Here is a 22,552-nt window from a genome sequence, read left to right on the forward strand (position 1 = left end):
CTGGGTGGGTGGATCCAAAAACACAGGAGCGGGCGGGGCAGCGAGACCCCAAACACAGACTCCGCCACAGGACTGGGCTCCCTGGGTCCCGGACCTCTTCCCTCCCTCCAGCCCCCATCCCCAGGGCCCCCGGCGTTTCGCGATGCCCAGCTAGGGCTGCGGGCTCGCGCTGGTGATGTTCTGTGGGGGCGCTGGGGCCTCCGGGCTGGCTGCGCTCGCCCTGCGACTGGGGAGGAGGCGCTGAGAACCCGGCGGGAGGGGGGGCGCCCAGAAGGCACGGCCGGCCTGATGCCCCACGCTCGCTTCCACCCTCTTCCCAGTGAGCGGCCCGACGTGGTGCGGTGCGGTGCGGTGCGGTGCGGTGCGGTGCGGGATGGAAGCGGAGGCGGGCGTGGGGCCAAGCCGGGAGCAGTCTGCCAGAGTCCCGGGATCGGTGAAGGCCGGGGCTTGCGCCACAGCGCCTTGCCAGGGTCCTCTTGCGCCGCCTCCGCCACCCGCCCGGGGCCCGCGGCGGAGGGCGGCGGCAGCGAGGCAGGCAGCCAGGCAGGCAGGCAGGCAGGCAGGCAGGCGCGTGCATGGGTGAAGCGCGGCACCCGCTGGGCTTGGGATGCGTGGAGCAGGCTCTTGAGGCGCCCAGCGGCAGCCGCCGGCGTCTACGGCCATACCACCCTGAACGCGCCCGATCTCGTCTGATCTCGGAAGCTAAGCAGGGTCGGGCCTGGTTAGTACTTGGATGGGAGACCGCCTGGGAATACCGGGTGCTGTAGGCTTTTGCCTTTTGCCTGTTGCCTGTTGCCTCTGGCCTCCTTGACCTCTCCTTTGGCGCCCGCCGCCCCTCCCCCTCCCTCCGTGTGTCCCTCTCTCCCCGGGGAGGGGAGCGCGGCTCCGGGGGCCAAACACACCCCGGCGGCCACTGCTCCCTCAGCCCCTCCCGGGCCGGCAAAGCGGCCTGGCCTGGCCTAGCCTGGCCCCGCCCCGCCCCGCCCCGCCCCCCCCCCGAGCCCGCACACCCCACGGCACTTCACAAGGGGTCCGCTCCCCGCTCCCCGCTCCCCGCACCGGGCGAAATCCCACTGCACCGGCTGGAAGCCACGCCCCAGCTTTGCACCTTTCCTGACACTGCACCCGCACGGAGGGGTGGGGGGGTGCGGCGAGGGCGGGACCGGGGGCTGGCGCCTGGGGACTGGAGGGTGGGGGCTGGGTGGGTGGATCCAAAAACACAGGAGCGGGCGGGGCAGCGAGACCCCAAACACAGACTCCGCCACAGGACTGGGCTCCCTGGGTCCCGGACCTCTTCCCTCCCTCCAGCCCCCATCCCCAGGGCCCCCGGCGTTTCGCGAGGCCCAGCTAGGGCTGCGGGCTCGCGCTGGTGATGTTCTGTGGGGGCGCTGGGGCCTCCGGGCTGGCTGCGCTCGCCCTGCGACTGGGGAGGAGGCGCTGAGAACCCGGCGGGAGGGGGGGCGCCCAGAAGGCACGGCCGGCCTGATGCCCCACGCTCGCTTCCACCCTCTTCCCAGTGAGCGGCCCGACGTGGTGCGGTGCGGTGCGGTGCGGTGCGGTGCGGTGCGGTGCGGGATGGAAGCGGAGGCGGGCGTGGGGCCAAGCCGGGAGCAGTCTGCCAGAGTCCCGGGATCGGTGAAGGCCGGGGCTTGCGCCACAGCGCCTTGCCAGGGTCCTCTTGCGCCGCCTCCGCCACCCGCCCGGGGCCCGCGGCGGAGGGCGGCGGCAGCGAGGCAGGCAGCCAGGCAGGCAGGCAGGCAGGCAGGCAGGCGCGTGCATGGGTGAAGCGCGGCACCCGCTGGGCTTGGGATGCGTGGAGCAGGCTCTTGAGGCGCCCAGCGGCAGCCGCCGGCGTCTACGGCCATACCACCCTGAACGCGCCCGATCTCGTCTGATCTCGGAAGCTAAGCAGGGTCGGGCCTGGTTAGTACTTGGATGGGAGACCGCCTGGGAATACCGGGTGCTGTAGGCTTTTGCCTTTTGCCTGTTGCCTGTTGCCTCTGGCCTCCTTGACCTCTCCTTTGGCGCCCGCCGCCCCTCCCCCTCCCTCCGTGTGTCCCTCTCTCCCCGGGGAGGGGAGCGCGGCTCCGGGGGCCAAACACACCCCGGCGGCCACTGCTCCCTCAGCCCCTCCCGGGCCGGCAAAGCGGCCTGGCCTGGCCTAGCCTGGCCCCGCCCCGCCCCGCCCCGCCCCCCCCCCGAGCCCGCACACCCCACGGCACTTCACAAGGGGTCCGCTCCCCGCTCCCTGCTCCCCGCACCGGGCGAAATCCCACTGCACCGGCTGGAAGCCACGCCCCAGCTTTGCACCTTTCCTGACACTGCACCCGCACGGAGGGGTGGGGGGGTGCGGCGAGGGCGGGACCGGGGGCTGGCGCCTGGGGACTGGAGGGTGGGGGCTGGGTGGGTGGATCCAAAAACACAGGAGCGGGCGGGGCAGCGAGACCCCAAACACAGACTCCGCCACAGGACTGGGCTCCCTGGGTCCCGGACCTCTTCCCTCCCTCCAGCCCCCATCCCCAGGGCCCCCGGCGTTTCGCGAGGCCCAGCTAGGGCTGCGGGCTCGCGCTGGTGATGTTCTGTGGGGGCGCTGGGGCCTCCGGGCTGGCTGCGCTCGCCCTGCGACTGGGGAGGAGGCGCTGAGAACCCGGCGGGAGGGGGGGCGCCCAGAAGGCACGGCCGGCCTGATGCCCCACGCTCGCTTCCACCCTCTTCCCAGTGAGCGGCCCGACGTGGTGCGGTGCGGTGCGGTGCGGTGCGGTGCGGTGCGGTGCGGGATGGAAGCGGAGGCGGGCGTGGGGCCAAGCCGGGAGCAGTCTGCCAGAGTCCCGGGATCGGTGAAGGCCGGGGCTTGCGCCACAGCGCCTTGCCAGGGTCCTCTTGCGCCGCCTCCGCCACCCGCCCGGGGCCCGCGGCGGAGGGCGGCGGCAGCGAGGCAGGCAGCCAGGCAGGCAGGCAGGCAGGCAGGCAGGCAGGCGCGTGCATGGGTGAAGCGCGGCACCCGCTGGGCTTGGGATGCGTGGAGCAGGCTCTTGAGGCGCCCAGCGGCAGCCGCCGGCGTCTACGGCCATACCACCCTGAACGCGCCCGATCTCGTCTGATCTCGGAAGCTAAGCAGGGTCGGGCCTGGTTAGTACTTGGATGGGAGACCGCCTGGGAATACCGGGTGCTGTAGGCTTTTGCCTTTTGCCTGTTGCCTGTTGCCTCTGGCCTCCTTGACCTCTCCTTTGGCGCCCGCCGCCCCTCCCCCTCCCTCCGTGTGTCCCTCTCTCCCCGGGGAGGGGAGCGCGGCTCCGGGGGCCAAACACACCCCGGCGGCCACTGCTCCCTCAGCCCCTCCCGGGCCGGCAAAGCGGCCTGGCCTGGCCTAGCCTGGCCCCGCCCCGCCCCGCCCCCCCGAGCCCGCACACCCCACGGCACTTCACAAGGGGTCCGCTCCCCGCTCCCCGCTCCCCGCACCGGGCGAAATCCCACTGCACCGGCTGGAAGCCACGCCCCAGCTTTGCACCTTTCCTGACACTGCACCCGCACGGAGGGGTGGGGGGGTGCGGCGAGGGCGGGACCGGGGGCTGGCGCCTGGGGACTGGAGGGTGGGGGCTGGGTGGGTGGATCCAAAAACACAGGAGCGGGCGGGGCAGCGAGACCCCAAACACAGACTCCGCCACAGGACTGGGCTCCCTGGGTCCCGGACCTCTTCCCTCCCTCCAGCCCCCATCCCCAGGGCCCCCGGCGTTTCGCGAGGCCCAGCTAGGGCTGCGGGCTCGCGCTGGTGATGTTCTGTGGGGGCGCTGGGGCCTCCGGGCTGGCTGCGCTCGCCCTGCGACTGGGGAGGAGGAGCTGAGAACCCGGCGGGAGGGGGGGCGCCCAGAAGGCACGGCCGGCCTGATGCCCCACGCTCGCTTCCACCCTCTTCCCAGTGAGCGGCCCGACGTGGTGCGGTGCGGTGCGGTGCGGTGCGGTGCGGTGCGGGATGGAAGCGGAGGCGGGCGTGGGGCCAAGCCGGGAGCAGTCTGCCAGAGTCCCGGGATCGGTGAAGGCCGGGGCTTGCGCCACAGCGCCTTGCCAGGGTCCTCTTGCGCCGCCTCCGCCACCCGCCCGGGGCCCGCGGCGGAGGGCGGCGGCAGCGAGGCAGGCAGCCAGGCAGGCAGGCAGGCAGGCAGGCAGGCGCGTGCATGGGTGAAGCGCGGCACCCGCTGGGCTTGGGATGCGTGGAGCAGGCTCTTGAGGCGCCCAGCGGCAGCCGCCGGCGTCTACGGCCATACCACCCTGAACGCGCCCGATCTCGTCTGATCTCGGAAGCTAAGCAGGGTCGGGCCTGGTTAGTACTTGGATGGGAGACCGCCTGGGAATACCGGGTGCTGTAGGCTTTTGCCTTTTGCCTGTTGCCTGTTGCCTCTGGCCTCCTTGACCTCTCCTTTGGCGCCCGCCGCCCCTCCCCCTCCCTCCGTGTGTCCCTCTCTCCCCGGGGAGGGGAGCGCGGCTCCGGGGGCCAAACACACCCCGGCGGCCACTGCTCCCTCAGCCCCTCCCGGGCCGGGAAAGCGGCCTGGCCTGGCCTAGCCTGGCCCCGCCCCGCCCCGCCCCGCCCCCCCCCCCGAGCCCGCACACCCCACGGCACTTCACAAGGGGTCCGCTCCCCGCTCCCTGCTCCCCGCACCGGGCGAAATCCCACTGCACCGGCTGGAAGCCACGCCCCAGCTTTGCACCTTTCCTGACACTGCACCCGCACGGAGGGGTGGGGGGGTGCGGCGAGGGCGGGACCGGGGGCTGGCGCCTGGGGACTGGAGGGTGGGGGCTGGGTGGGTGGATCCAAAAACACAGGAGCGGGCGGGGCAGCGAGACCCCAAACACAGACTCCGCCACAGGACTGGGCTCCCTGGGTCCCGGACCTCTTCCCTCCCTCCAGCCCCCATCCCCAGGGCCCCCGGCGTTTCGCGAGGCCCAGCTAGGGCTGCGGGCTCGCGCTGGTGATGTTCTGTGGGGGCGCTGGGGCCTCCGGGCTGGCTGCGCTCGCCCTGCGACTGGGGAGGAGGCGCTGAGAACCCGGCGGGAGGGGGGGCGCCCAGAAGGCACGGCCGGCCTGATGCCCCACGCTCGCTTCCACCCTCTTCCCAGTGAGCGGCCCGACGTGGTGCGGTGCGGTGCGGTGCGGTGCGGTGCGGTGCGGGATGGAAGCGGAGGCGGGCGTGGGGCCAAGCCGGGAGCAGTCTGCCAGAGTCCCGGGATCGGTGAAGGCCGGGGCTTGCGCCACAGCGCCTTGCCAGGGTCCTCTTGCGCCGCCTCCGCCACCCGCCCGGGGCCCGCGGCGGAGGGCGGCGGCAGCGAGGCAGGCAGCCAGGCAGGCAGGCAGGCAGGCAGGCAGGCAGGCGCGTGCATGGGTGAAGCGCGGCACCCGCTGGGCTTGGGATGCGTGGAGCAGGCTCTTGAGGCGCCCAGCGGCAGCCGCCGGCGTCTACGGCCATACCACCCTGAACGCGCCCGATCTCGTCTGATCTCGGAAGCTAAGCAGGGTCGGGCCTGGTTAGTACTTGGATGGGAGACCGCCTGGGAATACCGGGTGCTGTAGGCTTTTGCCTTTTGCCTGTTGCCTGTTGCCTCTGGCCTCCTTGACCTCTCCTTTGGCGCCCGCCGCCCCTCCCCCTCCCTCCGTGTGTCCCTCTCTCCCCGGGGTGGGGAGCGCGGCTCCGGGGGCCAAACACACCCCGGCGGCCACTGCTCCCTCAGCCCCTCCCGGGCCGGCAAAGCGGCCTGGCCTGGCCTAGCCTGGCCCCGCCCCGCCCCGCCCCGCCCCCCCCCCGAGCCCGCACACCCCACGGCACTTCACAAGGGGTCCGCTCCCCGCTCCCCGCTCCCCGCACCGGGCGAAATCCCACTGCACCGGCTGGAAGCCACGCCCCAGCTTTGCACCTTTCCTGACACTGCACCCGCACGGAGGGGTGGGGGGGTGCGGCGAGGGCGGGACCGGGGGCTGGCGCCTGGGGACTGGAGGGTGGGGGCTGGGTGGGTGGATCCAAAAACACAGGAGCGGGCGGGGCAGCGAGACCCCAAACACAGACTCCGCCACAGGACTGGGCTCCCTGGGTCCCGGACCTCTTCCCTCCCTCCAGCCCCCATCCCCAGGGCCCCCGGCGTTTCGCGAGGCCCAGCTAGGGCTGCGGGCTCGCGCTGGTGTTGTTCTGTGGGGGCGCTGGGGCCTCCGGGCTGGCTGCGCTCGCCCTGCGACTGGGGAGGAGGCGCTGAGAACCCGGCGGGAGGGGGGGCGCCCAGAAGGCACGGCCGGCCTGATGCCCCACGCTCGCTTCCACCCTCTTCCCAGTGAGCGGCCCGACGTGGTGCGGTGCGGTGCGGTGCGGTGCGGTGCGGGATGGAAGCGGAGGCGGGCGTGGGGCCAAGCCGGGAGCAGTCTGCCAGAGTCCCGGGATCGGTGAAGGCCGGGGCTTGCGCCACAGCGCCTTGCCAGGGTCCTCTTGCGCCGCCTCCGCCACCCGCCCGGGGCCCGCGGCGGAGGGCGGCGGCAGCGAGGCAGGCAGCCAGGCAGGCAGGCAGGCAGGCAGGCAGGCGCGTGCATGGGTGAAGCGCGGCACCCGCTGGGCTTGGGATGCGTGGAGCAGGCTCTTGAGGCGCCCAGCGGCAGCCGCCGGCGTCTACGGCCATACCACCCTGAACGCGCCCGATCTCGTCTGATCTCGGAAGCTAAGCAGGGTCGGGCCTGGTTAGTACTTGGATGGGAGACCGCCTGGGAATACCGGGTGCTGTAGGCTTTTGCCTTTTGCCTGTTGCCTGTTGCCTCTGGCCTCCTTGACCTCTCCTTTGGCGCCCGCCGCCCCTCCCCCTCCCTCCGTGTGTCCCTCTCTCCCCGGGGAGGGGAGCGCGGCTCCGGGGGCCAAACACACCCCGGCGGCCACTGCTCCCTCAGCCCCTCCCGGGCCGGCAAAGCGGCCTGGCCTGGCCTAGCCTGGCCCCGCCCCGCCCCGCCCCGCCCCCCCCCGAGCCCGCACACCCCACGGCACTTCACAAGGGGTCCGCTCCCCGCTCCCCGCTCCCCGCACCGGGCGAAATCCCACTGCACCGGCTGGAAGCCACGCCCCAGCTTTGCACCTTTCCTGACACTGCACCCGCACGGAGGGGTGGGGGGGTGCGGCGAGGGCGGGACCGGGGGCTGGCGCCTGGGGACTGGAGGGTGGGGGCTGGGTGGGTGGATCCAAAAACACAGGAGCGGGCGGGGCAGCGAGACCCCAAACACAGACTCCGCCACAGGACTGGGCTCCCTGGGTCCCGGACCTCTTCCCTCCCTCCAGCCCCCATCCCCAGGGCCCCCGGCGTTTCGCGAGGCCCAGCTAGGGCTGCGGGCTCGCGCTGGTGATGTTCTGTGGGGGCGCTGGGGCCTCCGGGCTGGCTGCGCTCGCCCTGCGACTGGGGAGGAGGCGCTGAGAACCCGGCGGGAGGGGGGGCGCCCAGAAGGCACGGCCGGCCTGATGCCCCACGCTCGCTTCCACCCTCTTCCCAGTGAGCGGCCCGACGTGGTGCGGTGCGGTGCGGTGCGGTGCGGTGCGGTGCGGGATGGAAGCGGAGGCGGGCGTGGGGCCAAGCCGGGAGCAGTCTGCCAGAGTCCCGGGATCGGTGAAGGCCGGGGCTTGCGCCACAGCGCCTTGCCAGGGTCCTCTTGCGCCGCCTCCGCCACCCGCCCGGGGCCCGCGGCGGAGGGCGGCGGCAGCGAGGCAGGCAGCCAGGCAGGCAGGCAGGCAGGCAGGCAGGCGCGTGCATGGGTGAAGCGCGGCACCCGCTGGGCTTGGGATGCGTGGAGCAGGCTCTTGAGGCGCCCAGCGGCAGCCGCCGGCGTCTACGGCCATACCACCCTGAACGCGCCCGATCTCGTCTGATCTCGGAAGCTAAGCAGGGTCGGGCCTGGTTAGTACTTGGATGGGAGACCGCCTGGGAATACCGGGTGCTGTAGGCTTTTGCCTTTTGCCTGTTGCCTGTTGCCTCTGGCCTCCTTGACCTCTCCTTTGGCGCCCGCCGCCCCTCCCCCTCCCTCCGTGTGTCCCTCTCTCCCCGGGGAGGGGAGCGCGGCTCCGGGGGCCAAACACACCCCGGCGGCCACTGCTCCCTCAGCCCCTCCCGGGCCGGCAAAGCGGCCTGGCCTGGCCTAGCCTGGCCCCGCCCCGCCCCGCCCCGCCCCCCCCCGAGCCCGCACACCCCACGGCACTTCACAAGGGGTCCGCTCCCCGCTCCCCGCTCCCCGCACCGGGCGAAATCCCACTGCACCGGCTGGAAGCCACGCCCCAGCTTTGCACCTTTCCTGACACTGCACCCGCACGGAGGGGTGGGGGGGTGCGGCGAGGGCGGGACCGGGGGCTGGCGCCTGGGGACTGGAGGGTGGGGGCTGGGTGGGTGGATCCAAAAACACAGGAGCGGGCGGGGCAGCGAGACCCCAAACACAGACTCCGCCACAGGACTGGGCTCCCTGGGTCCCGGACCTCTTCCCTCCCTCCAGCCCCCATCCCCAGGGCCCCCGGCGTTTCGCGAGGCCCAGCTAGGGCTGCGGGCTCGCGCTGGTGATGTTCTGTGGGGGCGCTGGGGCCTCCGGGCTGGCTGCGCTCGCCCTGCGACTGGGGAGGAGGCGCTGAGAACCCGGCGGGAGGGGGGGCGCCCAGAAGGCACGGCCGGCCTGATGCCCCACGCTCCCTTCCACCCTCTTCCCAGTGAGCGGCCCGACGTGGTGCGGTGCGGTGCGGTGCGGGATGGAAGCGGAGGCGGGCGTGGGGCCAAGCCGGGAGCAGTCTGCCAGAGTCCCGGGATCGGTGAAGGCCGGGGCTTGCGCCACAGCGCCTTGCCAGGGTCCTCTTGCGCCGCCTCCGCCACCCGCCCGGGGCCCGCGGCGGAGGGCGGCGGCAGCGAGGCAGGCAGGCAGGCAGGCAGGCGCGTGCATGGGTGAAGCGCGGCACCCGCTGGGCTTGGGATGCGTGGAGCAGGCTCTTGAGGCGCCCAGCGGCAGCCGCCGCCGTCTACGGCCATACCACCCTGAACGCGCCCGATCTCGTCTGATCTCGGAAGCTAAGCAGGGTCGGGCCTGGTTAGTACTTGGATGGGAGACCGCCTGGGAATACCGGGTGCTGTAGGCTTTTGCCTTTTGCCTGTTGCCTGTTGCCTCTGGCCTCCTTCACCTCTCCTTTGGCGCCCGCCGCCCCTCCCCCTCCCTCCGTGTGTCCCTCTCTCCCCGGGGAGGGGAGCGCGGCTCCGGGGGCCAAACACACCCCGGCGGCCACTGCTCCCTCAGCCCCTCCCGGGCCGGCAAAGCGGCCTGGCCTGGCCTAGCCTGGCCCCGCCCCGCCCCGCCCCGCCCCCCCGAGCCCGCACACCCCACGGCACTTCACAAGGGGTCCGCTCCCCGCTCCCCGCTCCCCGCACCGGGCGAAATCCCACTGCACCGGCTGGAAGCCACGCCCCAGCTTTGCACCTTTCCTGACACTGCACCCGCACGGAGGGGTGGGGGGGTGCGGCGAGGGTGGGACCGGGGGCTGGCGCCTGGGGACTGGAGGGTGGGGGCTGGGTGGGTGGATCCAAAAACACAGGAGCGGGCGGGGCAGCGAGACCCCAAACACAGACTCCGCCACAGGACTGGGCTCCCTGGGTCCCGGACCTCTTCCCTCCCTCCAGCCCCCATCCCCAGGGCCCCCGGCGTTTCGCGAGGCCCAGCTAGGGCTGCGGGCTCGCGCTGGTGATGTTCTGTGGGGGCGCTGGGGCCTCCGGGCTGGCTGCGCTCGCCCTGCGACTGGGGAGGAGGCGCTGAGAACCCGGCGGGAGGGGGGGCGCCCAGAAGGCACGGCCGGCCTGATGCCCCACGCTCGCTTCCACCCTCTTCCCAGTGAGCGGCCCGACGTGGTGCGGTGCGGTGCGGTGCGGTGCGGGATGGAAGCGGAGGCGGGCGTGGGGCCAAGCCGGGAGCAGTCTGCCAGAGTCCCGGGATCGGTGAAGGCCGGGGCTTGCGCCACAGCGCCTTGCCAGGGTCCTCTTGCGCCGCCTCCGCCACCCGCCCGGGGCCCGCGGCGGAGGGCGGCGGCAGCGAGGCAGGCAGCCAGGCAGGCAGGCAGGCAGGCAGGCGCGTGCATGGGTGAAGCGCGGCACCCGCTGGGCTTGGGATGCGTGGAGCAGGCTCTTGAGGCGCCCAGCGGCAGCCGCCGGCGTCTACGGCCATACCACCCTGAACGCGCCCGATCTCGTCTGATCTCGGAAGCTAAGCAGGGTCGGGCCTGGTTAGTACTTGGATGGGAGACCGCCTGGGAATACCGGGTGCTGTAGGCTTTTGCCTGTTGCCTGTTGCCTCTGGCCTCCTTGACCTCTCCTTTGGCGCCCGCCGCCCCTCCCCCTCCCTCCGTGTGTCCCTCTCTCCCCGGGGAGGGGAGCGCGGCTCCGGGGGCCAAACACACCCCGGCGGCCACTGCTCCCTCAGCCTCTCCCGGGCCGGCAAAGTGCCTGGCCTGGCCTGGCCTAGCCTGGCCCCGCCCCGCCCCTTCCCGCCCCCCCCCCCCCCAGCCCGCACACCCCTGGGCACTTCACAAGGGCTCCGCCCCCTTGTATACCTCACACTATGGGATAATTACCAAAAAAAAATAGAAAAACACTAATACAAAGGGACGCTTGTACCCGTATGTTTACAATAGCATTATTTTCAATAGTCAAATTACGGAAGCAGTCCAAGTATCCGTCAATAAATGAGGGGATTAAGATGTATAAATACGGGGCGCCTGGGTGGCTCAGTCGGTTTAGCATCCGACTTCCGCTCAGGTCATGATCTCACAATTTGTGAGTTCAAGTCCCGTGTCGGGCTCTGCTGACAGCTCAGAGCCTGGAGCCTGCTTGGGATTCTGTGTCTCCTTCTCTCTCTGCCCCTCCCCGATTTGTGCTGTGTCTCTATGAAAAAAAAAAAAAAAAGATGTGGTATAAGTATATATATATACGTGTGTATGTGTGAACACACACACACACACGTATATATACAATGGAATATTAAAAAAATAATTTGAAGCATAAAAGCGACCCAACCCATGGTTGCAAGTTCTGGAGATGGAGAAAAAGGGAGCCAGGAGTCAAGGAATGTAGGGGCCTATAGAAGCTAGAAGTGGCCCTCAGCTTGCAACCAGCAAGGTTGGGCGCCCAATCCTATCACCATGAAGAAATGAATTTTGTCAACAACCTGAATAAGCAGGAAACCAGTCTTCTCCCACATCCTTCGGAAAGGAATGCAGCCCTATTAACACTTTGAGTTTAGCCCGGGGGCGAGACCCGTGTCAAACTTCTCACCTACAGACCTGCAAGAAAATAGGTTGGTGCTGTATGAAGGTGCTAAGATTGTGCTGCTCTACCACAGTGGCCAGAGCATTGGACCCAGCAAGCGAAGACAGGAAGGATGTGGAAGGGGGTCTGAGAGGGGCGGCTGAGATGCTCTGAGCGCCCATTTCTTGCTCCAGTTACCTGAATATGTTCCCTTTGTGGAAATTCACTAGCTGGACGCTTATCATCTGGGAGGTTTTCTGCACGCAATAAAAAGTCTACCCTAAAACAAGCCAATGTAAGGATCCGTTCATTGAGATCAACCCTCTACGTATGGGGGAGTCATTTCTCTTGGGGCTTCTTAGAAGCACACAGAACTCCTCCCAGAATTTCTCACTTGACAGTCAGTAGGTAGCCTCCTGCTCCTTTGAAGTTCACCCCTAGGGGGGCATCGATACCCTCACACTTGTGGGCCGTGTGTTGGCTAAGGAGGTTCCTTAGTAATCTGACGTGGGCCAAGGTGAGACAGTGTGGCCATCTGCTCATAAACATGCAAAAAATAACCTGAACAGAGTATTTGCAAAGTGAGTTAGCAACACATGAAAAAGGATAATATACCACGTCCTAAATGGGTGTGGTCCAGAAACGCCCCCGTAGCTTCATATTTGAAATCGATCCATATAACTTATGCCATCAACAGAATAACGAATGAAAATCAAATGACCATCTAAATAGGTTCCTGAAAAAAATGCTTGATAAAATTCAACATCAATTCCTGACCTAAGAAAAAAATGGGGGGCGCTTGGGTGGCTCCGTCGGTTAAGCGACCGACCTCGGCCCAGGTCACGATCTCACGGTTGGTGAGTTCGAGTCCCGCGTCAGGCTCTGTGCTGACAGCTCGGAGCCTGGAGCTTGCTTCGGATTCTGTGCCTCCCCCTCTCTCTCTGCCCCTCCCCAGCTCATGCTCATACTCTGTCTCTGTCAAAAATAAACTCAAACACAAGAAAAACAAAAAAGAAACTTAGCAAACTACACATAGAAAGAAAAGTCCCTATTTTGACAAAAACAAACAAATCAAAACTTTAAATCAAACAATGTGCCTCATGCTAAAGTGTTGCTGTCTGAAAGTGGGAATGATGGGAGGTCCTAACTGATTCAATATGTCGAGGAAATGAATCACCATGAATGTTAATAATAATTAGAGAGACAGAGAGATACACAGAGAAAGAGACAAATACAGAGACGAAGAAAGAGAATCCAAAAGAATCGACATATAATCTTTTGCAAAGTCACTGAATTTAAAGCCGTTGTGCAAAAATCAAGCCTGTGTTTTGTTTATGACAGCAAAGAGTGCGTAAATAAAATTATACGCACACAAAAAGTCTACAGCCTTTGAAAGAATACACTTCAAATACGTAAAAATAGGGGCACCTGGGTGGCTCCCTCTGTCGAGCCTCCACCTCTTGATTTCAGCTCAGGTCATGACTTGAGGATCGGGAGATGGAGTGCGGCACTGGGCTCCAGGCTGGGCATAGGGAGCCTGCTATGATTCCCTCTCTCTCTCCCTTTCCTTCTGCCCCTCCCTAGCTTGTGCTCCAGCACACGCTTTCTCACTGTCAAAAAAAAAAAAAAAAAAAAAACACAAAACAAAACAAAACAAAAACCAAAAAAACCCCACTAAAAACAAACCTAATAAAAACGTACAAAACCTCTACACAAAAAAAGTAGAAAACATAACTGAGAGGAATTTAAAAAACTTAATACATGGGAAGGAGAGGTAATGGATCGTAGCCAAGATGTGAAAAAGTCGGAGCATCTGGGGGGCTCAGTTGGTCGAGCGTCCAACTTCGGCTCACGTCACCATCTCACAGTTCGCAAGTTCCAGTCCCACATCAGGCTCTGCTGTCAGCTCACAGCCCGCTTTGGATCCTCTGTCCCCATCTCTCTGTCTTGCACTCTCTCTCTCTTTCTCAAAAACAAATAAACCTTAAAAATATGCATGTTTGAAAAAGTCAGCGTGATAAAGACCACCACCAAATTTCTGTATAGGATCCACAGCAACCTCAAGTAAAATCCTCATAGGGTGTGTGAGTGTGTGTGTGTGTGTGTGTGTGTGTGTGTGTCTGTGTGTGTGAGTTTAAAAGCCAGTTCTAAGATTTATGGGAATATAAAAGACAAAGATAGATAAGAAAATATAGGAGAAGGAGATAGTTGGAAGACTAACACTCTCGGGATAGAGATTTGTTATACAGATGTTAACAACTATGACACTGCGGTACCAGTACAAGGATGGACAAGTAAGGACTAGAGATTCCAGAAACAGGCCGATGTTCTCTTTGGACATTTGATCTCTGACGGGAGGTACTATGAAAAATTGAGAAAGGACAATCTTTTCATTAAGGGGTTGTGGTTGAGTCATATATTGATAAGTGGGGGGGATGAAACTTGATTCCTACTCAAATAATATGCAAAAACATCATTCTTGGTGAATTACACATCTAATGTAAAAAGTAAAACAGGGGCACCTGGGTGACTCAGTGGGCTAAGCGTTTGAATTCTGCTCAGGTCATGATCTCACAGTTTGCAAGTTTGAGCCCCACCTTGGGCTCTGTGCCGACAGCTTAGATCCTTGAGCCTGCTTTGGAGTCTATCTCCCTCTCTCTCTCTGTCCCTCTCCTGCTTGTGCTGTCTCTCTCCCTGTCAAAAATAAGTAAACATTTCGAAAAAGAAACAGTAAAACAGTAAAAGTTTTTAGAATATAACAGGAGAATATCTTCATGACTTTGAGCAGGAAATAATTTCTTAAAGGATACCAAAGGTACTAACAACTAAGGAAAACATTGAAAACTGGGAATAGATGAAAATTAGGAATATCTGAACATCAAAAGACAGCATTCATTAAAAAATGAGGGAGAATATTTTGAAGTACGTATTTGACAAAGGAAGACCCAAAGGAAAATGATAAATGGGAAAACAGGCAAGATACACCACTTCATAACAGATATTCGAACGGCCAAGAGATGTATGACAAGGTACTGAATCTCGATTGTTATCAAAGAAATGCAAGTCAAAACCACTAATTCCACTATCCAAAATGACAAAGCCAGTGTTCACAAGACTGTGGAAAAACGGAAACGCTCGTACGCTATAAATCAGTAGAGTTTGGACAAATGATTTGGAAGAATCTACAAAAGTAGAACGTGCGGATTCCCTGAGACCCGGGAATACAACCTTAGATGTGCCCAACAGAAATGCAGGAGCGTGGACGCCAAGAAATCTGAGGCCTCAGTACTGGAAATGCCCTAAGGCTGGAAACCTCTTGAGGTCCATCAACAGATAATTCCACTACCGATGGGATGGATGAATTAATTGAGGGTGTGTTCCAACAGCAGGGCAAGCGACTAATTTATACCTGCAAAACCATGAATTAATCTCATCAATATAATGTTGAGCTAAAAGAAAGCAATGGAAAAAGGGTACATGCTGTGAGTTTCCATGCATACGAAGCTCGAAAACAGACAAAACTCCTCCACGGCTTGAGAAGGCAGGTCTGTGCTTTCCTGTGGGAAAATAAGGAGGGAAAGGGATCCAGAGAGGGGCTCCTGGTGTACCGAGAATGTTCTATTTCTTGAGCTGGGTGGTGAGTGTAGGGTGGGGTTTTGTGCCAACCTGTCATTCACTGAAAATGTTTGCATTTTTGACCTGCATATTTCAATCACGACTTTTTTTTTTTTTTTTTTTTTAAATCAAGTAAACACGACATTGAGAGCGGAGACTGCCCTGGCTGTTTGGGTACCTTTGGGCCACGACACAAAAAGCATAAGAATAAGCCGTGTTGATTGATGCTGATTACCAGGTAGAAACGAGGCTACTGCAACCCATGGAGAGTAGAGAACTATGGCCGAAAGCCAGGCCATTCACTGAGTGTCTCTTAGTACTCCGTACCCCATAGGACCGGTCAGGGGGAAACTATAGCAGCCCAGTAACCGATCAGACCACTAAAACAGGCTTGGAAAAGTACTGGAATAGTCTAGGTCATACCACCAGGTAAAACTTCTGACCTCCCCTGACCTCCTGAGGCAAAGATGACTCATGAACACAGTGAATAGTGCACTAGGGTGGATTAAATTCACTTTCTTCCCACTGCTGCCTTGTAAATCCGGGGAACGTGCATCATCTTCCTTCAGGGAACAGCTCTGTCCCCATACTCTTATCGGTAGGTTTTGACTTAGCAAGAGAGGTCACCGTGACCCAAACTCGATCCCGACTTAGAATTGTAGTGACCAATTTAAGTTTATAGAGTTTAAATTACATAACGTTAAGTACAGGGTTAAATTTGTGCTAATAAAAGTTTTTCTTGAATATGAAAAATCATATTGAAATGAAGGCCTCAGTAAATTTAAATGAATGAATGAATGAATGAACGAATGAACGAATGAATAAAAGAAATGAACCCCCAGATTTCCTGCTCTGTTTTCTAAAACATTTAGCATATGTGGGGAGCCTGGGTGGCTAAGTTGGTCCATTTAAGGACTTTTTTAAATCTATGCATAGGCACACGTGAGTGTTTACTTATATATGACCGCACCCACATGATAGTTGTCTTGCCTTTGGTATACATTCCTGGAAAAGAATTTACACGGACAGAATTCAGTTTTATTATCAAATAAATTTGTATTTAATCACAACATGTAAATTCTTTGGAAAAATGGAAACAAATAGATGTCAAGTCTTAGGGAGACGACCCCTTGGTTTCCTCGGGTCCCCTGGCAGTAATCACTATGTGAAAGTTGAACATGTGAAGTTTAAAGTGCCTTTTTCTGTCTATCCTTCTCCCTCGGTTGACATATTTTTAAATTCACATTTTCACATCGAACAATAAGAATAATATGTACACGTCTTTGTTTCCTAAAAAAAAGATGGTAAGTCATCTACGCTGAGGATGGAGAAGAGGATCTCAACCAGGCGAGCCATCCTAGAATGTTCCAGGAGAACGTGGAACTGGCCTGTAAGTGGCAATTCTTACTGCCTTGTGAGCCAGTTGTTACATCGGCTTTTTTTTTTTTTTTTTCTAACATTGGACCCATCTTAGAGGAGAGACTGTAGGAGATGACAGCTCACGCTCTCTCGTTCATGATTTTTCCAAGCAATGACGTTTTTCAGAGGCATACTGAAGGCGTTAATATTTAGTAAAAGAAATCTCTCCTTCCTCGTAGTCAGCCTCGTCCCCACCCTTTTCCAATCTACTGGGCTAAGGCTGCGTGACAGCTGTGCAAAACTCCTGTCAAGAGACAGATCTGCTTTGACCAGCAGTTTCTGTTCCCACGGGGAAGTTCTCCCCAACTTTGTCAGGAGGGCCGGTTTACACTTTGCTGAATTCTCCCAGGAAGGTTTTTGTTCTGCTTAGTTGTTAGCACTCTGGACAGCTGCCCAGAGGTGGAGGGACCACCCCTTAGTCCAGTTCTATTGAGGGTGAGGGTGGGTGCGGGGGTGGGGAGGGGGAGGAAATGGTGGGAAGGATGGATGGCTGGGACAAATTTTGACCAAGATGTTTACTCGGTTTTTTTTTTTTTTTTAACCAGTAAAATAAAATTTTATTTGGCAGTTATTTCCAAAGTTACAGAGAAATGGATCAGATGTCCCAATTAGTCGCACTGATCGCAGAAAATGCTCATAACCATTCACAGGAATTGTAGTTTCTCCTAAATTGACAGAATACTTGGAATGGACACATCACGTCTAAACAGTTTAATCCGTAGGTGTAAAGGATTACCAGCCAGAGGCAGACTGAAGTGTCTAGCATTCTCCTGAAACAGGACCCTCCCTGGCTGCACTGTCGCTCTCCGTCCCGGTGCCCTCCTTCACCCGTCGTCATGCTGCTCCGAGGTGCTGGGAAAGGCCTAACAACACAGGGGAGTTCAGACCCCGTGGTGTCACAGGTGCAGGCCCCCAGACCGAGTGGTTACCGAAGCAAGAACCCAGAGGAACAGAATCTTTCACTGACAAATATTTAAGTGATAGAGAGAGTTTTAAGAAATGAGAAGAACGTACGACAAGTTCTGAACGGAAGCGCTCTGGACGGCGGCCCCTCCTCCGGGGAGCCCCTGGTGCCTAATGGGCTTTGCCCACAGCCTCGAGGGGCTCCCGTGGCCAACAGCGGTCACGACCGAAGACGCCTGTGCAAACCGGCCGTAGTCCCCGCAGACGGCGGCAGCGAGGCCCCGTCCTGGCAGACGGGGCAGAGAACCCCAAGACAGAAATCAGGCGGATCTGCTCGGGACGATTCCCTTTTCCATCCTGGGCCGGAAGCGCAGACCGAAACGCCCCATTTTAGACACTAAAGACGTGCGCGCTTTTTCACCTTCCTCCCGGAGGAACAGCGTCACCGCAGCGCAGCCTGTGGAGGGAAGACGGGGAAGGAGCCGCGTCCGTGGCGGCACCCGGGCGGACCAGGCTGGGGGCCCAGGGAGCAGGTCCTCCAGGCAGCCCTCAGGAGCGGGAGATCTTGTCCGCAGGCATGAACCCCGTGTCCCCGAGGGCCCTGAGCGCCCCTCGGCCACCAGGCCGAACCACCAGGTGGCTGATGCTACTGTCCTTGAGAGAGAGGTGGAGCCAGACTTCGGGGGGGGGGGGGGGGGAACGGCAGCGCCCGGCACACCAGGTAGCGGATGACGTCGGCATGGCAGCTGCAGATCACGGAACTGTCCTCCTGCTGCTTGGCGTCTGCCCGGTGGATGTGGTTCCGGAAGGCGGCCTCGATCCGGGCCCCGGCTGCGTAATACTGCACAGCCTCGGGCTTCCAGTGGGACACGGGTGGGTCGGGCTCGATGGGGGCGCCTTCCCTCCGCAGGTCTGCGCTGACCTTGGAGACGCCTGGCAGGTGTTCGCTGACGACAGCAGTGGTGTCGATGGCCCGGGTCATGGGCGAATGGACAATTTTATTAAAGTTCAAGCCCAAGCTGGCAAGTCGGAGCCCCGTCGGTTCAGCCTGTTCACCACCCAGGGGCGTCAGCGTGCGGTCCTTTTCCTGGGAAGCATCCACGTGGTTCTGGGAGTGCCTGGTGAGGAAGATGTGTGGCGTGGCCTTGGCTTCGCCGTGGTCCAGCCTGGAGGCCAGTTCTTCTTCTCCTCCACATTCCGGGTTCCTCTTCCGCAGGTTCGCCAAGGACAGCGGTTCTCGCCTGTCCCCGTTGCGGTCCCAGACGCCCGGCCCGGGGCCCGCGGGCCCCGCCCACGCCGGCACCTGGAGCACGCGCGGCTCCGCGTCCCTGCCCGCGCGGGGCTTTCCCACCGCCACGGCCGAGGAGAGCAGCGCGGCCGGGCCTCCGGCCAGGCCGCGGGCCGCCAGCTGCAGCACCTGTAGGAATGCCAGGCCCGCGCCTTTCCCACCCCGGCTCCGGGCAGGCGCTCCTATTCAAGTTGTATAATTTAAACATCGCTTTCCGGGGCGCCCTGGGTGGCTCAGTCGGTTGAGCGTCCGACTTCGGCTCAGGCAGTGATCTCGCGGTGCGGCTGGTCAGTTCGAGCCCCACGTCGGGCTCTGTGATGACAGCTCAGAGCCTGGAGCCTGCCTCAGATCCTGTGTCTCCCTCTCTCTCTGCTCCTCCCCCACTCACACTCTGCCTCTCTGTCTCACAAATAAATAAAAACATTAAAAAAAATAAACATCACTCTCTTCAGAGAGGCCTTCCCTGACCCCCCCCCCCCAGCTAAATCAGCCCCACTCACTCTCTACCACGTGACCTCACTCTCTACCACGTGACCTTATCTTATCTTTGTCATTGTCCTTATCGATACCTGCCATTGACTTATTTATCTTCTCATTCCGCCTAGCAAGATCCTTGTCTACCTCCATCGCCGAGACCAGCGCCAGGCCCCAGAAGGGGCTCATCTTTAACCCGCCGACCGCTCTGTGCTAGCGGATGGTTTTCAAAAGCCAGTCGTTACATGAATTTCATGTCCACGTTCTGGTGGTGTTTAAGTACACATTCAGTGCCCTTATGATTTTCCGTTTTAAGGACACAAAAGCATGAATCACATTCTTTTTCTTTTTTTTAATCTTAGAGAGAGCGCATGCATGAGCGAAGCAGGCAGAGAGAGAGAGAGACGGAATCTTAAGCAGACTCCACAGTCAGCATGGGGCCCGATGTGGGGCTCAATCCCACAATCGTGGGATCGTGACCCGAGCTGAAATCAGGGGTTGGATACTCAACCGACTGAGCCACCCAGGCGCCCGAAGAGTGAATCACGTTCCTTAGGCACCACCGTGACTTGGGGAGAATTCTCGATAGAAACGCATTTCACGATTAAGAGGTCAAAAGGTCTTTAACTTTGAGGAAATTACCCCCGTCCGCACTGAGCCCTCATGCCATTATCACCGGCTTCAGAAAAGGCATCTGCGAGGCAAACGTGACAAAGTAGAAGTCTAGGAACCGGAAGATCACATCTAAGCTAAAATTGTACTCGAACGAGGCAAGGCCTTTTAGTTCTACCCTACCAGTACCTTCTCACAAGTTCCAAAGTTCGGAATCAGAGACACGGCCTCAGAAAAGCTGGTGGACAAGCTCAGTCTCTCAGTACACTGCCTGGATCCTTGTGCTGGCTCTCAGAAAAAAAGTTAGGAGGTGCCACCTTTCATTTTTCAAGGTCAACATTTTGTCTTTAAGAAAGCACAGAGGCTTTTATGCAGCAAACACAGACCCCTAAGAGTTTCTGGGCGGAGATGCTGTCCCCGGCCCGGCCCCGCTTTGTCTGAGTCACCCAGGGCAGCACCCCAACGGCCGAGGACAAGTGGAGGGAGGAAGCTGCTCGTCCCACTCCAGCTGTGAACCACCAGGGAGAGCCACTCAGCAGGTCTTCAAGGACCCAGGACCCTACTAGGCGGGCACAGCAAAGGTTGGGGGGCCGGGGGTGTTGCGGTTACGCTCTCAGAGACTCAAGCCCGTTGTGTTACCTGACGCGTATTTTTTTCCCCCCAAGGGCTGGTGAAACCTAGAGGAAATACCCGTTGCCTCCCTAGTCCCGGCTGTGTATTTCCACACAGAGATGTCACTGCTCTGCCTATGCCCTCCGGGATTTCCCGCCCGGAGGTCTGACACAACCAACCATCAGGGTGCGGTCTCCTTACCAATCTGCCCTGGCCACCGTCACTGCTCGCCATACCTGATGCCCACACTGGCCCGGGTTTCCAGCTTCCCTGACTTTGTCTTGTTTGGGAATAGGACAGAAGAGCAGAAGAAGAGAAAGGTGACCCTGTGTTGGTGGCTTCCAGGCTTAAGATTAAGCTGAGACCCAGAGCAGGGAAGTCAAGGTTAGTCAGATCAGAAATGAACAAGCCAGGGGCACATGAGCCAGCTTTCTCAAAATAAATAACTTTAAAAAATATAATGAAAAGAAACCGTATCTCTGGAATCAGGATGTATCTCTGAAATCGGGATGTGTCTCACCATAAATGATGTGTCTGGCATTCCATCATTTAACGGGTCTTAGTTCTAGGTGATGCAATAAAGTCATGGTAAGTGAAGTGAGACTCAGCTTTCCCAGCCGGAGGGTGGATTTAGAAAAGGTTACAGGGGATGGGTTTGCAGAAACTTCCTCCAGCTTCGCACCACAGCACCTTCTCCACAGTCAGTGAGCCACGGCTATGCTCTCCCTACCGAGGGTGGGGGGGTGTAGCCTCCCAATCCTTTCAGGAGCTTTCCCCGTGTGATCTGACACCAGCCCCCGCAGGCAGACGGCGCGGCGAGACTAAAGACAGAGGCAGGCCGCTCCGTGGTGGCGAGAAGCACTTTTAATAAGAGCAAAGGGAACTTAGGAGGCTTGTCTTGGGCTCAGCAAGAGAAATGGATCCTTGCACCTGTCCTCCAAATCTTAAAAGTTTACAAAGAGGCGCTGACTGGGCTCAGCCACATGTACTGTGCGGGCGTTTTCAGCATCTCAAGGCTGTCCTCGGAGCAGCCTCTGGGAACAGAAAAGGCAAACGGAACCCACATTTCCAGAACAGGAGAGGGGGCTCCTGAGTACTGGGGTCCAGCTCAAGTCACATTCCCCAACGGGTGGGGACGCCTTCCTTGGGCACCCTCTCTCAGCATTAGTGGTGGAGGCTGTACCTTATATCTGCCATTTCTATATTCTTCACAGTTCCCTTTCCTTCTTATTAGTCTCGGGTAAGGGGTGGGTGTGGGAAGGCCACCTTAGTTCTTTTTTTTTTTTTAATTTGTCTTAATGTTTATTTATTTTTGAGAGAGAGAGACAAAGCGTGAGTGGGAGAGGGGCAGAGAGAGAGGGAGACACAGAATCCAAAGCAAGCTCCGGGCTCTGAGCTGTCAGCAAAGAGCCCAACGTGGGGCTCGAACCCACAAACCAGGAGATCGCGACCTGAGCTGAAGTGGGAGACTTGACCAACTGAGCCACCCAGGCACCCTGGGTGGGGGGGGGGGAAGCTTTATAATGAGAGAAGAGCGACACAGCCATGAGGCGGGAACAAGAAAGGGTATTGCTGTTGTGATCGTTTGTGACATAGGTATCCAAAGACCACATCCAGAAAACTTGCTCCTGGGAATTAAAAGCAAGCCGAGGGGCACCTGGGTGGCTCCATTGGTTGGACGACCAACTTCAGCTCAGGTCATGATCTCACGGTTCGTGAGTTCGAGCCCCGCGTCAGGCTCTGTGCTGACAGCTCGGAGCCTGCAGCCTGCGTCAGATTCTGTGTCTCCTTCTCTCTCTACCCCTCTCCTGCTCGCTCTGTGTCTCTCTGTCTCTCAATAAGGAATAAACGTTTAAAAAAAATAAAAAAATAAATAAAAAAAAAATAAAAGGAAGCCAAGAGTCAGATTCAACACAAGCACCTTTGCCTCGACCCGTAAAATCTGTGTATGTTCACAAGCATCCCTTACTCAACGTACAGACGGACAGAGGTGTGTTACGCATTTACTTGTATGAGTTGAGGGCACTGTAGGGGTGAGGACCACAGTGAGAATCAAACACTCCAGCGTCTAACTTTAGCAGGGCTTCTAACCACTTCGAGGGCTTGTTAAACTCAGAGCAGGGGACTCTACCCACAGAGTTTCAGAGTTAGGAGGTCTGGGGTGTGGCCCCAAAACTGCAGCTCTAGAAAGTTCCTAGGTGACACTAACCTTCACTTTGAGAAACTTCGGCTTATCATCATATGATGAGCTCACCAGCAGAAAGCAGGGACCAGGGTCGTGATGGCCTCTGGGGACTCAGGCCGGACAGCGTGAGTACAGATCCCAGTTCTGGTGCGATTACCTCAGGAAACGTG

The 22,552-nt window shown here is 60.2% G+C and overlaps 9 non-coding genes and 1 pseudogene across 9 annotated transcripts; 9 read left to right on the forward strand and 1 right to left on the reverse strand.

Annotated features, from left to right (window-relative positions):
• Positions 1–651: 651 nt before the first annotated feature.
• On the forward strand, positions 652–770 carry LOC147571406 (5S ribosomal RNA). Its single transcript, XR_015247442.1, has one exon. It is a non-coding gene; the product is annotated as a 5S ribosomal RNA (ribosomal RNA).
• Positions 771–1,853: 1,083 nt separating this feature from the next.
• LOC147571407 (5S ribosomal RNA) lies at positions 1,854–1,972 on the forward strand. Its single transcript, XR_015247443.1, has one exon. It is a non-coding gene; the product is annotated as a 5S ribosomal RNA (ribosomal RNA).
• A 1,087-nt stretch (positions 1,973–3,059) lies between these two features.
• LOC147571408 (5S ribosomal RNA) lies at positions 3,060–3,178 on the forward strand. The gene has a single exon (XR_015247444.1). It is a non-coding gene; the product is annotated as a 5S ribosomal RNA (ribosomal RNA).
• Positions 3,179–4,248: 1,070 nt separating this feature from the next.
• On the forward strand, positions 4,249–4,367 carry LOC147571409 (5S ribosomal RNA). The gene has a single exon (XR_015247445.1). It is a non-coding gene; the product is annotated as a 5S ribosomal RNA (ribosomal RNA).
• Positions 4,368–5,450: 1,083 nt separating this feature from the next.
• Positions 5,451–5,569, forward strand: LOC147571410 (5S ribosomal RNA). Its single transcript, XR_015247446.1, has one exon. It is a non-coding gene; the product is annotated as a 5S ribosomal RNA (ribosomal RNA).
• A 1,073-nt stretch (positions 5,570–6,642) lies between these two features.
• On the forward strand, positions 6,643–6,761 carry LOC147571411 (5S ribosomal RNA). The gene has a single exon (XR_015247447.1). It is a non-coding gene; the product is annotated as a 5S ribosomal RNA (ribosomal RNA).
• A 1,077-nt stretch (positions 6,762–7,838) lies between these two features.
• LOC147571412 (5S ribosomal RNA) lies at positions 7,839–7,957 on the forward strand. The gene has a single exon (XR_015247448.1). It is a non-coding gene; the product is annotated as a 5S ribosomal RNA (ribosomal RNA).
• Positions 7,958–9,003: 1,046 nt separating this feature from the next.
• LOC147571413 (5S ribosomal RNA) lies at positions 9,004–9,122 on the forward strand. Its single transcript, XR_015247450.1, has one exon. It is a non-coding gene; the product is annotated as a 5S ribosomal RNA (ribosomal RNA).
• A 1,061-nt stretch (positions 9,123–10,183) lies between these two features.
• On the forward strand, positions 10,184–10,302 carry LOC147571414 (5S ribosomal RNA). The gene has a single exon (XR_015247451.1). It is a non-coding gene; the product is annotated as a 5S ribosomal RNA (ribosomal RNA).
• A 7,401-nt stretch (positions 10,303–17,703) lies between these two features.
• On the reverse strand, positions 17,704–19,162 carry LOC147571415 (serine/threonine-protein phosphatase PGAM5, mitochondrial pseudogene; annotated as a pseudogene).
• Between the last annotated feature and the right edge of the window lie 3,390 nt (positions 19,163–22,552).

This window comes from Puma concolor, unplaced genomic scaffold (genome assembly GCF_028749965.1).
Source record: "Puma concolor isolate L17-30 unplaced genomic scaffold, mPumCon1.1.hap2 unalloc_scaffold_28, whole genome shotgun sequence".
Taxonomy (NCBI): Eukaryota; Metazoa; Chordata; class Mammalia; order Carnivora; family Felidae; genus Puma; species Puma concolor.